This window comes from Rhinolophus hipposideros (genome assembly GCF_964194185.1).
Source record: "Rhinolophus hipposideros genome assembly, chromosome: 14".
In the NCBI taxonomy this organism is placed as follows: domain Eukaryota; kingdom Metazoa; phylum Chordata; class Mammalia; order Chiroptera; family Rhinolophidae; genus Rhinolophus; species Rhinolophus hipposideros.
This window is the reverse complement of record NC_138060.1, coordinates 22,759,277-22,774,804: the sequence shown is the minus strand read 5'-3', so window position 1 is coordinate 22,774,804 and position 15,528 is coordinate 22,759,277. Positions and strand designations below refer to the sequence as shown.

General features: G+C 39.8%; 1 protein-coding gene across 7 annotated transcripts in view; it reads right to left on the bottom strand.

Annotated features, from left to right (window-relative positions):
• The window catches only part of GRM7 (glutamate metabotropic receptor 7), an 822,860-nt gene that overhangs the window by 38,517 nt on the left and 768,815 nt on the right, over positions 1-15,528 (bottom strand). The window contains exons 12-14 of one of the 7 annotated variants that reach the window (XR_013994862.1): positions 15,395-15,514; positions 14,726-14,760; positions 12,653-12,688 (exon numbers count right to left, since the gene is read on the bottom strand). The exons of 4 other annotated variants lie outside the window; for them this stretch is intronic. The gene's annotated coding sequence lies outside the window, so the exon portion shown is untranslated. Of the gene's footprint in view, positions 1-12,604; positions 15,515-15,528 lie in introns of those variants that run through there. 2 more of the 7 variants (XR_013994861.1, XR_013994860.1) reach the window with 2 other exon arrangements.

Here is a 15,528-nt window from a genome sequence, read left to right as displayed (position 1 = left end):
GGCATCGGCAGCTGCAGAGACGCAGGGGATCCCAGGACGGAACAGAGAACACAAAAGCCAGGAGGTGGGCTCTTTACCTGTGTTCCACAGCTGATCTCTCCTGCCAAGGGAACAGCATATCCAGCATTTGAGGCAATAACCTCAGCTGGGACCTCCAGATGGGCCCTAGTTCGGACAAAGGACACAAACTCCATAGCTGCCCCCCCCCCCCGTACCGGCCCCCCCCCACTCCTCCAATCCTACCCCTGCCCTTCCAGACACTTAAACTGGCCCATGAACTGAGGAGTAGTGTGAGATTACAGAGGAGCCTTAGTGCTCAGGCTCTGGGAAGACTAGCAGGCAGCTCTGACCCAGGGAAAAGCCTGGGAAGAGTGTGATTTTTTTTTTGCTGGTCTAGGAGAGAAGAGACTTCTCTAACCCCAGCCACCACCTTTTCTGGCCTGCAGAAAGAGTGTGACACCGCTGGGCTGATAGAAGACCCCTCCATCCCCAGCCCCCACCCTTTCTGGCCTGCCGAGGGTGGGGCGATTACCTCTGCAGAGGCACTCCCAGGGATCAGCAGTAAGCGGCAGATGCAGCTCCCGGCTTTCAGCAGCTCAGAAATCTCCCCCCCCACACACACACGGAAGAAGTGCCCTAAGACTCAGGAGAACTGGACACAGGGCTGGTGGTGCTACTCTCAGTGTGCATATGTGCAGGAAAGGGCAGAAACTGCACTGACTTTGTAAAAACTACCATCCAGACCCCTCAGCCCCATACATCTAAATCTGCAGTTCCAACGTCACTCTGCGCACCAGTGACTGGCTCTGCCTGCACAATATGCAGAGGACTCTTTGGAACAGCAGAGGAAAACCTGGAGATTACCTGATGGGCTTAAGCCAAGACTGGCTTTTTGTTTTGCTTTGTTTTGTTTTGTTTTGTCTTTATATCTTTGATACCTTTGCCTGTGTTGAGTGGGGTATGTCAGTTGTTTTTACATGTGAATGTATTTGATTTTTTTCTTTGTTGTTGTTGTTGTGCTTGGTGATTTGCTTTGTTCTGAAATTGCCCTACCAGGGCCCAGCTTAAGAGGCACAAGATTCAACACATCCAGAGGCCAACTCCAGACCAAACCAGAGTACTACCAGGTTTGACCTACAAGTCACACACCCACAAGGAATTCTCTACAGGCACAAGAGCCCATAGAGGCCAAACCACATTTAAGCGGTCAATCCTCATGCAGCAGAACACCCTGTGGTGGGCAGAGCCAAGTCTCACAACTAGTCAGCCTAGGATTTAACCCCACCTAGTCACAAGCGAAAAGCAAGTAAAGATCTTCTTTAACAGGACAATATACACAACACAAGAGTCACCTTTGGAGCACACGCAGAGGAGAAGAACAAAGTAGTGCAAGTCAAATATAAAGGACACATACTACGTAAGATAACTCCGCAAGAACTAAGAACTCTAGGGAATCTATCTAATACATCGAAGCAAACACAGAGAGTCAGCCAGAATGGGGAAACAAAGAAACATGTCCCAAGTAAAAGAACAGAAGAAACCTTCAGAAATGGAACCAAATGAAACAGAAGTAACCAACCTATTAGAGACAGAGTTCAGAACACTGATGATAAGAATGTTTAAGGAGCTTAGAGACAACATAAAGAAAGATAGAGAAATCATAATGAACAACCAGTTAGAACTAAAGAACTCACTTGAAGGAATTAACAGCAGGTTAGATGAAGCAGAGAATTGAATCAGTGACTTACAAGACAAGTTAGCAGAGATCACCCAAACAGAACAACAGAAAGAAAAAAGAATAAAAAAACAATGAAGATGGTTTAAGAGACCTCTGGGATAACATCAAGCGCAACAACACGCACATCATAGGAATACCAGAAGGTGAAGAGAGGAAGCAAGAGATTGAGAACATATTTGAAGTAATAATGTCTGAAAACTTCCCTAACCTGATGAAGGAAACCAACATACAAGCCCAGGAAGTGCAGAGAGTTCCAACCAGGATAAACCCAAACAGGCCCACACCAAGACACATTATAGTTAAAATGGCAAAGCTTAAAGACAAAGAGAGAATCCTAAAAGCAGCATGAGAAAGACAAAGAGTTACATACAAGGGAACTCCCATAAGACTATCAAATGACTTTTCTACAGAAACATTGAAGGCCAGGAGGGAGTAGCAGGAGATACTCAAAGTGATGGAAAACAAAGGCCTACAGCCTAGATTGCTTTATCCAGCAAGGCTATCATTTTAAGTTGATGAAGAGATAAAGAGCTTCCCAGGAAAGAATAAGCTAAAGGAATTTACCACCAAGCCAGCATTGCAAGAAATACTAAAAGGACTTCTGTAAATAAAAGAAAGATGAAAACAATCTAACTACAAATTTAAAAATGGCAATAACTATGTACATATCGATAATCACTTTAAATGTAAACGGATTAAATGCTCCAATCAAGAGACATAGGGTGGCTGAGTGGATAAGAAATCAAGACCCTTGTATATACTGTATACAAGAGACTCACCTCAGATCAAAAGACACACACAGGGTGAAAGTGAAGGGTTGGAGTAAGATATTTCATGCAAAAGGAAATGAGAAAAAAGCTGGAGTTGCAATACTTATATCTGACAAAATAGACTTTAAAATGAAGAACATATTAAAAGACAAAGATGGGCACTATATAATAATAAAGGATCAATCCAACAAGAGGACATAACCCTAGTAAACATCTATGCACCTAACATAGGAGCACCTAAATATATAAAACAGATACTGACTGACATAAAGACGGAGATCAACAGTACACTATCATAGTAGGGGACTTCAACACACCTCTGACAACAAGGGACAGGTCTTCCAGACAGAAAATCAATATGGAAACAACAGCCTTAAATGATACATTGGACCACTTGGATTTAATCAATATTTTCAGAGAATTTCACCCCAATGCTGCAAAATACACATTCTTCTCAAGAGCACATGGAACATTTTCCAAGATAGACCATATGTTAGGCCAAAAACAAGTCTTGATAAATGTAAGAAAATTGAAATCATACCAATTGTCTTCTCTTACCACAGTGCTATGAAATTAGAAATGAACTACAGGAAAAAAAAAAAAAACTGGAAGACACACCAATTCATGGAGGCTGAATACCATGTCATTAAATAATGAATGGGTCAAGCAGGAGATCAAGGAAGAAATCAAAAGATATCTCGAGACAAACGAAAATGAAAACATGACGACCCAAAATCTGTGGGATGCTGCGAAAGCAGTCCTAAGAGGGAAATTCATAGCATTGCAGACCTACCTAAAGAAACAAGAAACATCACTAATCAACAGTTTATCGTCACACTTCAGGGATCTGGAAAAAGAACAGCAAAATAAACCCAAAGGGAGAACAAGGAAGGAGATAATAAAGATCAGAGTGGAAATAAATGAAATAGAAACCAGAAAAACAATACAAAAGATCATTGAATCCAAGAGTTGGTTCTTAGAGAAGATAAACAAAATTGACAAGCCGTTAGCCAGACTCATTTAAAAAAAAAGAGAGAGAGGACCCAAATTAATAAAATCAGAAATGAAAGAGAAGTGACAACAGACACTGTAGAAATACAAAAAATTTTAAGAAATTACTATGAGCAACTATATGCCAACAAATTTGACAATCTGGAAGAAATGGACAATTTTCTAGAGGTGTACAACTTTCCAAGGCTAAGTCAAGAAGAAACAGAAAACCTGAATAGACTGATTACCACCAGGGAAATTGAATCAGTAATCAACAATCTCCCAACAAACAAAAGCCCTGGACCAGATGGCTTTACAGGTGAATTTTACAAAACGTTCAAAAAAGAATTATCACCTATTCTCCTCAAGGTCTTCCAAAAAATCCAGAAGGAGGGAAGACTCTCAAACACTTTTTATGAAGCTACTGTCACCCTGATCCCAAAATCAGACACAGACACCACAAAAAAAGAAAACTACAGACTGATATTGCTAATGAATATAGATGCAAAAATCCTCAACAAAATATTAGTGAACAGAATTCAGCAATACATTAAAAAGATCATACACCATGATCAAGTGGGATTCATTCCTGGTATGCAAGAGTGGTTCAACATCCTCAAATCAATTAATGTGATACACCACATTAACAAAATGAAAAATAAAAATCACATGATCATATCAATATAAACAGAAAAAGCATTTGATAAAATCCAGCAACCATTAATGATAAAAAAAACCTTAAGAAAGTGGGAATAGAGGGATCATATCTCAACATAATAAAGGCCATATATGACAAACCCACAGCTAACATCATACTCAATGGGGAAAAGCTAAAACCATTCTCCCTAAGATCAGGAACAAGGCAAGGTTGCCCACTATCTCCACTTCTGTTCAACATAGTGCTGGAAGTTCTAGCCACAGCAATCAGACAAGAAAAAGAAATAAAAGGCATCCAAATTGATAAGGAGGAAGTAAAATTGTCATTATATGCAGATTATATGATACTATATAGAGAGAACCCTAAAGACTCCACCAAGAAACTATTAGAGTTGATAGATGAATTTAGTAAAGTAGAAGGATACAAAATTAATATTCAGAAATCAGTTGCATTTGTATATACCAATAATAAAATATCAGAAGGAGAAATTAAAGAAGCAATCCCATTTACAATTGCTCCAAAGACTATAAAATACCTGGGAATAAAATTAATCAAAGAAGTAAAAGATCTGTACTCAGAAAATTATAAGACACTGAAAAAAGAAATGAAAGAAGATACAAATAGATGGAAACACAGACCATGTTCATGGATAGGAAGAATTCATATAGTTAAAATGTCTATACTGCCTAAGGCAATATACATATTCAACACAATTCCCATCAAACTACCAATGACGTTTTTCAAAGAAATAGAACATATAGTCCTAAAATTTATATGGGACCATAAAAGACCCCAGATAGCCTCAGCAATCTTGAGAAATAAGAACAAAGTGGGAGGTATAACAATACTTGACATCAAATTATACTACAAGGCTACAGTAATCAAAACAGCATGGTACTGGCATAAAAACAGACACATAGATCAATGGAACAGAATAGAGAGTCCAGAAATAAATCCATGCCTGTATGGCCATTTAATGTACAACAATGGAAGCAAGAATGTACAATAGGGTAAAGACAGTCTGTTCAATAAATGGTGCTGGGAAACCTGGACAGACACATGCAAAAAAATGAAGCTGGACCACCTCCTTGCACCATATACAAAAATAAATTCAAAATGGCTTAAAGATTTAAATGTAAGATCTGAAACCATAATATACCTAGAAGAAAATATAGGAAGAAACTTCACAGACATTACCTGGAGTAAAATTTTTACTGATATATGCCCTTGCACGAGGGAAGTAAGAGAAAAAAATAAACATGTGGGATTACATCAAACTAAAAAGTTTTTTTTTCAGCAAAGGAAACCATCAATAAAACAAAAAGGGATCCTACTGAATGGGAAAATATATTGCCAATGATATATCTGATAAGGGGTTAATATGACAAATTTATAAAAAACTCACTCAACTCAGCTCCAAAAAAACAAACAACCCAATTAAAAAATGGGCAGAGGACACGAAGAGACATTTTTTTAAAAAGGACATACAGATGGCAAACAGACATATAAAGAAATGCTCAACCTCTCTAATCATCAGAGAAGTGCAAATACAAACCACAATGAGATACCACCTACCCCAGTCAAAATGGCTATCATCGATAAATCAACAAACAACAAGTGCTGGAGTGGATGTGGAGAAAAGGGAACGCTTGTGCCTGTTGGTGGGATTGCAGATTGTTGCAGCCACTATGGAAAACAGTATGGAGGTAACTCAAAAATCTGAAAATGGAACTACCTTATGATCCAGCAATTCCACTCCTGGGGATCTATCCAGAGAAATCCAAAACTCCAATTCAAAAATCTTTATGCACCCCTATGTTTATTGCAGCACTATACACAATAGCCAAGACATGGAAACAACCGAAATGCCCATCAGTAGATTAAGAAACTGGATTAAGAAACAGTGGTACATTTATACAATGGAGTATTATGCAGCCATAAAGAAGAAAGAAATTTTACCATTTGCACAACATGGATGGACCTAGAGAACATTATGTTAAATGAAATAAGTCAGACAGAGAAAGACAAATACCATATGATCTCACTTATATGCAGAATCTAAAGAAAAGAATAAGTGAATGAACTAATCAGAAACAGTTTTGGAGACAAAGAGGAAAAACTGAGGGTTGCTGGATGGGCGGGGGGTTGGGGATAAGGCGGAAGGTGAGGGAATTAGAAAACAGTCAGTAACCACAAGATGGCCACGGGGTTTTGAAAACTAATTTGGGGAACATAATCAATAATGTTGTAAAGATTTTGTAGGGTATCTGATGGACACGTGTCCCATTTGGGAGACCACCTCAGGGATGATGTAGATGCCTGATCACTGCAATGTACACCTGAAGCTGAACAATAATGAATGCCAACTGTAATTTTATATATATATATATATGTAAAATTTTATATATATATATATATATATATATATATACATATTTATGTATATACTTACAAGAAGCGGGGTACAGCATTAGGAATAGGGACAATGGAAATTTAATGGCTCTGTGCGATGTCAGAGGGATAGTGGATGGGGGGACGGGGGTTCACATAGTGTGAGGGATATAAATGATAAACGTCTAAGTATTACTTTGTGCACCTGAAACTAATTTAAAAAATTAACTTTTAAAAGATTCCTTAGGTATTATTAAAAACATTCTATCTTCCTTCAAAAGTGAAAGTTCACTATTAAATAATAAATATGAAATAAAAAAGTAACACGTTTATTGTAGAATATTTAGAAGGTGTGTAGATCTTTTTTGTCTTGGCTTGATATTTTGTCGACCTCAGGGGTTTGGGGCAAGAATATTTCCATTGTTTCCATGGTTGTCAAGTGCCCAGTAAATATTTCCGTGTAAATGGCTGCTGTGAAGTTGACATACCGTGTTCACACTTAAACAATGACATTAAATCTGATATTGGAGTTTCTTAAGAAAATTGGGTATTCAGTCCCTCCCACCCCAGCTTCAGAAACTTTCTTACCTAAAATGAAACTTTGAGATTTGAGCTTTCAGGTCAGGGATTGGCCCCATTCCCGGGACCAGTGGGTGAAATGGCTGCCTGGACTCTTGTACTGTTCTTATAGATGACCCTTTGCTATCTTCAGTTTTAGGATTTTTGAACACTTAATGCATGAAGTCTGAGAATGCATCCTGTTTCTAGCTGAGCTCTCTGGAGTCTGTGCTGTCTCTCGCAGTGCCTTCTGCCCTCATGCTTCTTCAAGTTCTCTTTTCTGCTGCTCCTCCCTTGCTAAACCCCAAGTGGCATCTTTCTCGCTACAGGTTACATTCCCACAACCTTCAGAATAGAATTTCAGGGTATTTATAGTTGAATTCTAATATATTTTCTGCCTTTTTCCAGTGTCACAAGTCATATGCTTGTCCAGTGATTTTTCAGCTGGGGCATAAGTGCCCTCAGAGAACATTTGGTGACGTCTACAGAGAAGATTTGTCCAGAGACATTTTTGATGTGCACAACTGCAGGGTAGAGATGCTCCTGGCATCTAGTGGTTAGAGACCAGAGATGCTGGTGAACCTTGTACAATGCACAGGAGCAGTTGTCTAGCCCCAAGTGTCAGTAGAGCCCTGGTTGTGACGCCCTGGGTGCAGCTGTCCTGGAAAATGGATCTTGCTCAAACACCCCATGTACCTATCACTGAAAGGGAGTACAGGGGTCAGAAGCATGGCCTCTGGGCCCTAAAGGTTGAACTTCTACTCTCTTCTTACATGTATTAGCTGTGTGACTTTGGGGAAGTTACTTAAAATCTCTGTGCCCCACATTCCTCATCTGTAAAGTGGGCCTAATGATGCATGTGGGATAAGGTTATTATGACTAAGTGAGCTCATTCATGTTAAGTACTCGGAACAGTGGTGGGTATGCAGAAAGTACTCAATATCCGTTACCCGAAACTGCTGCTAATAATGTTGCCTCATTTCATGGACTTTGACTTTACTTAGGATAGTCCCTCTATCTGGAACACACTCTTTCCCGTTGCCCCCATTTTAAAGCCACAGTTAGAAAGTCCCCTTGCCACCCCATGAGAGCAAATGACTATTCTCAGCCTTCCCCACTCCTAGGTATCCACACATCTTGTCTGACAGGAGTTAGTTGTTGTGCCTTCTCCTTTGGATTGTGACCTCCTGGAGGAGCTGCAGCCCACTCTGTCTCAGCCTTTATGCCCAGTTCCTGGCAAAGGCTCCATCAGTCACGTTGGTGGGTGTGGGGTTAGGCTCCATTGAGGAGAGAACGAGTAGACAAAATAAATAGTAAACTTCCCTCTTTCTTTTCAGACGTGACGTACCCTTTTAAGTAAGCCTAACACAACCATTTGCTTAAAAATAAGAAGCCTGCACTTAAATTGGGCATATGCAGTGTCTTTATAACCCAGGCGATAATGGCGTTGAAAGGCAAAAGCTAAATGAAGCACAATACAGAGTCCTGTTCCCTCTTTCCCGTCACACACAATGCACTCTCCAGCCATAACAGCCTCCTAGCCTTAGCGAGATGTACAACACACGTTGTTATCTGGTATTCATAATTCATTCCTTCATCTATCACTATCCATCTTCTCCATTCTGGCTTGAGCCATTTACCTTCTCATTGATAAGCTAACCAGCCTACTCATCGCTTAGGATTATCTATCAGTAGAAAAAAAAATGTTGTTGTTTTTTTCACACACAGTACTATAAATCTAAATCTTCTATAATGAGAGATATTTTTCTTTCCTTGACTTAAAAATGACCTTTTCAGTCTAAAGATATTGAAGCTCTTCAATGAAGAGAAACTAGCGTATAATGGGGTCCGAAAGGGTTCTAAAGCTACGTCTGTCACTAATGCTTTGGATGTTTTTCCTAGCCCCTGAGCTGCAGTTGGTATATCTCTAGAGGAGGAAAATACCACTACTTCAGTGTGATGCCCTGAGATGCTGTATGTGCAGGCATTTGATAAAACAAAACTAAACAATGGCATACAGTGGCACGCTGATGGTGACAGTTCACTGATGATGTGATTTTTTTTTTATAGAGATGTTGTATTGTAACAGACATTTTAATTTGTTCCAGAAGATAAAGTAGGATTTTTCCCAAAAATTAAAATGGTAAGAACAAGATTCTTTTAAGCAAATGAAAAGATATAACAAAGATAATAAGGATAAAAAAAAATAAAAGATAATACCCTGGATTTCCATAGATTACGTAATTTTTAAAATAATATGTAGAATTTTCTGTTTCTCTTTTTCTGTACTTCTGGAACATAGACTCATCGGTACTGTTTTATTGACAATATTTAGTGATCAGCATACTCTATTGGCATCTTTTTTCCTTAAAACATGTATAGCTTCAATGAAAATTCAAAAATAGAAAGAGGCAGTTTTTATTTTCCCTCTCCTTTATACAGCTTTTACAGCTTGAGATCTGGAATGAGCAGCTACCATGCTGACAAACGTTTCCCTTCACCTGTAGTGTACTCAACCAGTTTGACAGAACTGGTCTGGGATTAAGTATATTACACTGGCTCTTGTTCCTGGCTTTCCACACTAGTTTTATAGTAAAAGTTCTCCCAAAATATAAATTGATAGTAGAGACGCCTCTATACAATACATACCATTACTAACGGTTCATGATGCACATAAAACTTCTGCTTGTTGAAAATGACAGACAGCTTTTCCTTTTTTGCCCGTATTTTCCCCTCACTCTGAAACATTTATGTAGCCCTGGCCAGGAAGTGAAGCCAGGGACTAACCAAGTACAGCACAAATAAGACGTGTCAATTTGACTCTGAGGAAACGGACCAAGATTTTCCCAGCTGACAACAGAATTCCAAAATTGGCCAATCATAGGTGAAAAGTGCCTGGAAATGCGCTGTCTGAGATTGAATGAAGAAGGCATGTGTTTACATTCTTGAATACAGAACTTGGCTTTTCTGCTATTGAACAAAATCGGTATGGCTAGTGAATCTGTATTTTGCTTCCATTTGGGTGGTGATTGTGAAAGGCGTCCTCTCCGCTAGTTACACGGTTCCACTACAACACACATGATGACTACACAGTTGTCACTTTGCCTGCTTTTCAAGAATTATGTGTAACTTTAGAATCAATAAATACAGAGCATTGTATTAATAAATAGCGTAGGAATGAAATGGGGGTAATTGTCCCAATGGTGTGAAAAAACCATTTCTGGAAAACAATTTTTTTTGACCACTCCACAGTGTAAACCACTTGTGAGATGATACAAAAGAAATGCTCCAAAGAAGTGGGCCCCCATATGCTCTCAGACAGAGACTGTAGACTATACTTACAATCAATAGAGTGCTAAGAACAAAACATATATCTTCTGTGAAGGAAATTCTTCTTTTCTGCTTTACTTTCTCTAGACTATGGCTCAGTACTGCCCAGTAGAACATTTTGGTGATGATGGCAATATCTTGTAACTTTGATATGGTGGTCACTGGCTGAGTGTTCCCACTGAGACCTTGGAATGTGGCTAGTGCAACTGAGGAACACCAATTTTAATTTTATTTCATTCCAATTAATTTAAATTCAAATAGCTGTGTGTGACTAATGCCTACCATATAAACTGAGAAGCTATAATTCAGTTGGTAATATTCATAGTAAGAAGAGTAATAGTTAATTACTGAACATTATCTTATATGCCAAGCATTGTATTAAGCATACAAGGTGCGATCAAACAATACAGTGGATGTTTAAAAAAATTATTACAGTAAAAGGCATATTGCCATTAATCTCCCTCAAAATACTCCCCTGCACTTCGAACACACTTATTCCATCATTCTGGCCACTTTCTGAAGCAGTTCTGGAAGTCCTCTTTCATGAATGTCTTTACTTCATCTTCCATCATGGCAATGCTCCATGTCACACATCGCTTCTGGTATACGGTAATTTCTGTCAATTAAAAACATTTGACAGAAATTCATTCATCTTTCACCTTATTTACCAGATCTGGCACCTCTGGCACTGTGTGACTTCTGACTCTTCCCCAAAGTCAAAATGACCATGAGAGGTAAACATTTTGAATTGATTCAGGACATTGAAGCAGCCATGACAGTGCAACTAAAGACACTCATGAAAGAGGACTTCCAGAACTGCTTCAGAATGTGGCGAGAAGAATGGGATAAGTGTGTTTGAAGCGAGGGGGAGTGTTTTGAGGGGGATTAATGGCAATGTGTCTTTTACTGTAATACATTCTTTTTTAAATTTAAACATTCACCATATTTTGCGATCACACCTTGTATTATATACGTTAACTAAAATTAATCCTAACAACCGTAGGAGGTATTTATTAATAGTGTACCCACTTTGCAGATGAAACTACTGATGCACTGAGAGTAAGCATTGCACCACATGGCAATCTTGAGCAGGGTGAAGCATCCAGGAGTCAACGCTCTGGCACTCTCATTCTTAACCTGTGCGCCAGCCTGCCTCTCCAGGAGATGATGGCGAATTTAGTAACCACAGTGTAATTGAACCTCATGGTTTTCACTACCTGACTGGGCAGGAAAACATGAAAAATGATTTAAAAATAGTAATCTCTTTGGGGACGTCAGGGCTAAATAAATTCAGGTTGCCCTACTGAGTAACTTGGAGAAACTGCATAAGGATGTACCAACTCACACTGCCTACAGAAGGCTATGACCCCCGTGACCCGCTAAGTAAAGGGAAAAAAAGAAATATTAAGCCAGCTTGTTATCAGGTGTTGTCATGGAGATTCAGCATCGCACAAAGGTGGTGCTGTGTTTTCTGCTCCAGTAATAGAGCTCAGCAATTAGCTTTGTCTTTATATTTAGTCTGCAAAACCAGTCTGAAAGACTTCCTGAGAGAAGACCTTGAAATCGCTTCTCACAGCGCTAGCAGACAGCTAGAGAAGACTTCCTGGGAATGTAGTGGATGCCCCCGGTGGAATAAACTTGAATACATATATATATTTTTTTAAATCAGTCTTTTTAATATCCTGCAAAATGCTCGGCTGTGTGAAGGCCCATCAACATCATGTCTCATGTAGTGATTATCAGGCAGGATTTTCCAAAAGATTTCCCCAACCTGGACGTGTGTCAGAATCTCCGGGGGAAGAGTAGGGAACAATGGGTGTAAATGAGACAGAAGTATACTTTCAAATGCATTTCAGAAGATTTCTTCTTGGCAAATTTTCTGCCATAAAGAGCATTTTAAAATCGGTCCTTGGTATTTTCCTTAAATATCTGGGTACTAACAGGCACTGTGTTGTGAAAGTAAATGGAAGCTCGGTGTGTTTAAATGTGGTCCCCCAAGTGGCTCCTTTGATGGTGCAGTAAATTTTGGCTTTAAGGCGCCATTGCTCCCCAAATGATCAATACTAAATAGGTTGAAGGCAAGACGGGAGATGTATTGACATTTCACTCTGAAAAGCTGCAGGTTTTCTAGACAAAAATCAGAGGCAGGTGGATTACTTGACGGTCTCAAACTTTATTGTGGATGGTACAGAAAGAGAATGGGTACATGAAATCACATGGAAGAGGGTCAGATTGGAATCTCCAAGTTCTTTCCTAGAGGGAAACACAAGCAGAAACATCCAGTTAATTTTAGGTGACACAGTAGCAGCACTGATGGCTAACATTTGAATGGCTACTATGCCAAATTCTATTCTAAGTGCTTTGCTTTCATTTAGTCCCCATAACCACTGTTTTACAGACGAGGAAGCTCAGGCACAGAGAGATAATCTTTTCTAAGGAGCCCATTTGGCATAAATGGTAGTCTCACATGCTGATCCCCGATTTTACTTTCTTTCCCTTTATATGAGTGTTGGGTAGGAGCCCCTATTGGTGCTACTGTCTCTGCTCCATGACCCAGAATAGACGAAGAATCCAGTACTCTGGAAGAGACTGGCTTTCCCAGGGTTGTGTCATGGTAGGTATCTATCCCCCATTTGGTGGCATTGGTGTCCTTCTGAAAGCCCCAAGAAAGGGTTCTCCTGGGCCAAGGTCTGAAGACTTCTGTGGTGTAATTTCTCCTTATTTCGGCATATTGAGAAAACATGGCTGGTATGTGAGGGGGACCACCCTGGACTAACCCTGTCTCGGAAACTGTTCTATTTATTACATTCATTGGTGGCCTGGGGAGCAAAGCCTCCACAGGATACTTAGAAGGGTGCCAACACATACTTGCCATGGGCAGTCACCTGACGGTACACCAGTGCAGGTGGTCAGTGTGGTTACACTTTTCACGGGCATAGAAACAACAGCTCAAGTCTCAGTCTGGACTTTGGCAAACCACGGGAACTTAGGGTACAAGTGAAATGTGCAAACATGACAAACACGAGGGAAAGAGGAATTAAGTTCCTAGAACAAAAATCTAGCATTCTTCCAGCTAATCCTGCAGTGGCCAGCTTAATCAAATTGTCAGCTAACACAGATGATCATGACCTGATGCTCAGTTTCTTTATAGAGCTTTGCTATGGCAAAAGCAGAGAGAGAAGGAACAGGTGATGACGCTGTGGTGGGAATTAGCTTTTCACATTTGTGTGAGAGGAAAGGACCATTTTTTAATATTAGCAAATCCTCCTTTGGGTTTAATTTCCTTTGCTTGGGTTCCCATGCCAAACTTGATCACCTTATGCAAAGGTGGAGTCTGCTTACCGCCATCAATATATGATAACATGGGATCTTAACTCTGAACAGGCTGTTCTCAGCCCCGGATGACCAGCAGGCCTCAATTATGTTTAGTCAATGGATTTCAATGAATTCTCAAGAGTTCATCATTTCCAGCTCCAGAAGGCCCTTTTTCTTTGAGGCAGGAACTATACCTTTTAATTGTTCAGCCCACCAAAAAAATCCAAGAGTAGGTGAAACAACATTAAGCAGTCTTATCATTTACCATTAAGTACCGTTAATGGTACTTATCAGTACCATTAAGGGGTGGGAGGGAGGCGCATCTCATTGTAAAATCGTCCTGAAATTAGATTATAATTTTCACCTTGATGCCCTGGAGGGTCTAGCTTAACTTCAGGAATCAACTGATCAGAACAATAAATGCTGATTAGATAGATTATGTAGACTGAACTGTTTTGTCCTATTGCATTCAATTCCAGAAAAGTTGATTAGAAATGACTCTGGCTCAGGCACCCACTGTGCCACCCATTGTTGTGTGTCTCTGGCAAGTTGTTTCATGGCTCTGAATCTGTTTCCTCCTATGTGAAGTGGGGACAATAAGGTTTGTCTCAGTGGATGGTGGTACCCTTTGTAAGTCTGTAGATATAGGGAAAATATGGTACAATAATCTTCATAATCGATATTATTATTATTATTATATGTGGCTGTAAAACACCCTGCTAGGCCCTTTGGAGACTGAGATGAATGAACCTGGACTTCCAAGGCAGTTCTATATTTGGTGCAAGCTTGATAGATATCAAACTTCAAAGCCTCAGCGGAGATCTCAGAGAGGTTTTGTTAATTGATTTTTTTGTAGTATCCTGGCCTTGGAAGGAAACCAAATGTGTTTTCACAAACAAAGATTAAGGGACTCTGTTCTACTCAGTCATTCTTCTATCACTTGGGACATATCCCAGAATTGTTATTTGTACTTACAATGCTCTTCAGTTTGCCAGCCAGCCTGAAGTTACCTGTCAAAGTTAATCACATGGAGTGGTTCATATATCAGGTGATATGAGCCTAGCTGTCCCACAGCAGCCTGGTTGAGTGACTGATAGCCTTCTCTGTCAATTTCACCAAGACAAAAAACTATTAATGACCCGTCACAAGACCACAGTGAACCATCTCCAAAACAGTTTGCTGTATCTAGAGAAAAGGTTGCCTGATTTCATAGGCAATTGGGATGTCATCCCTTCCAACTCTGAGGGCTTATGGTAGACCAAAAAAAAAAAAAAAAGAAAATGTAACCACAGGAAAAAAATAAAAACTAAAAAATGAGAAATGAGAAAGCCAATTAAAACAGAGATGAGCAGGGACTAACAATGCTACCTTCTATACAAACAGCCCTTTTTGAAGGAGGGCTTTTGTTTACATGTTCCCATGACATCTCCATGGTAACCCATCAAGAAAGGTTGCTCCCATCCTAACCAAGAGGAAACTGAAGATCAGGGATAATATGGCTTAGAGGTTCTCAAGGTGATGAAGCTTATGCTACGCCAAGAATCAGAGCCAGGGTCTGGACTTTGGTCCAATGTTCCTTATTCTTGGCCAGAAAAAGAAAACAGCACACACAAAGTCATAACCAATACTTGGACCAACACTTACAGCAAGAGGGAGTGTTGAATCCTGTCTTGTTCTACTAAGTGTTTGGGTCAGCTCAGCAAGCACAGGCTTTGGAGACATTTCTTCAATCCTCTATGCAAGCTGGGGTCCTCAGAACATACTCTAAAAGAGGACAG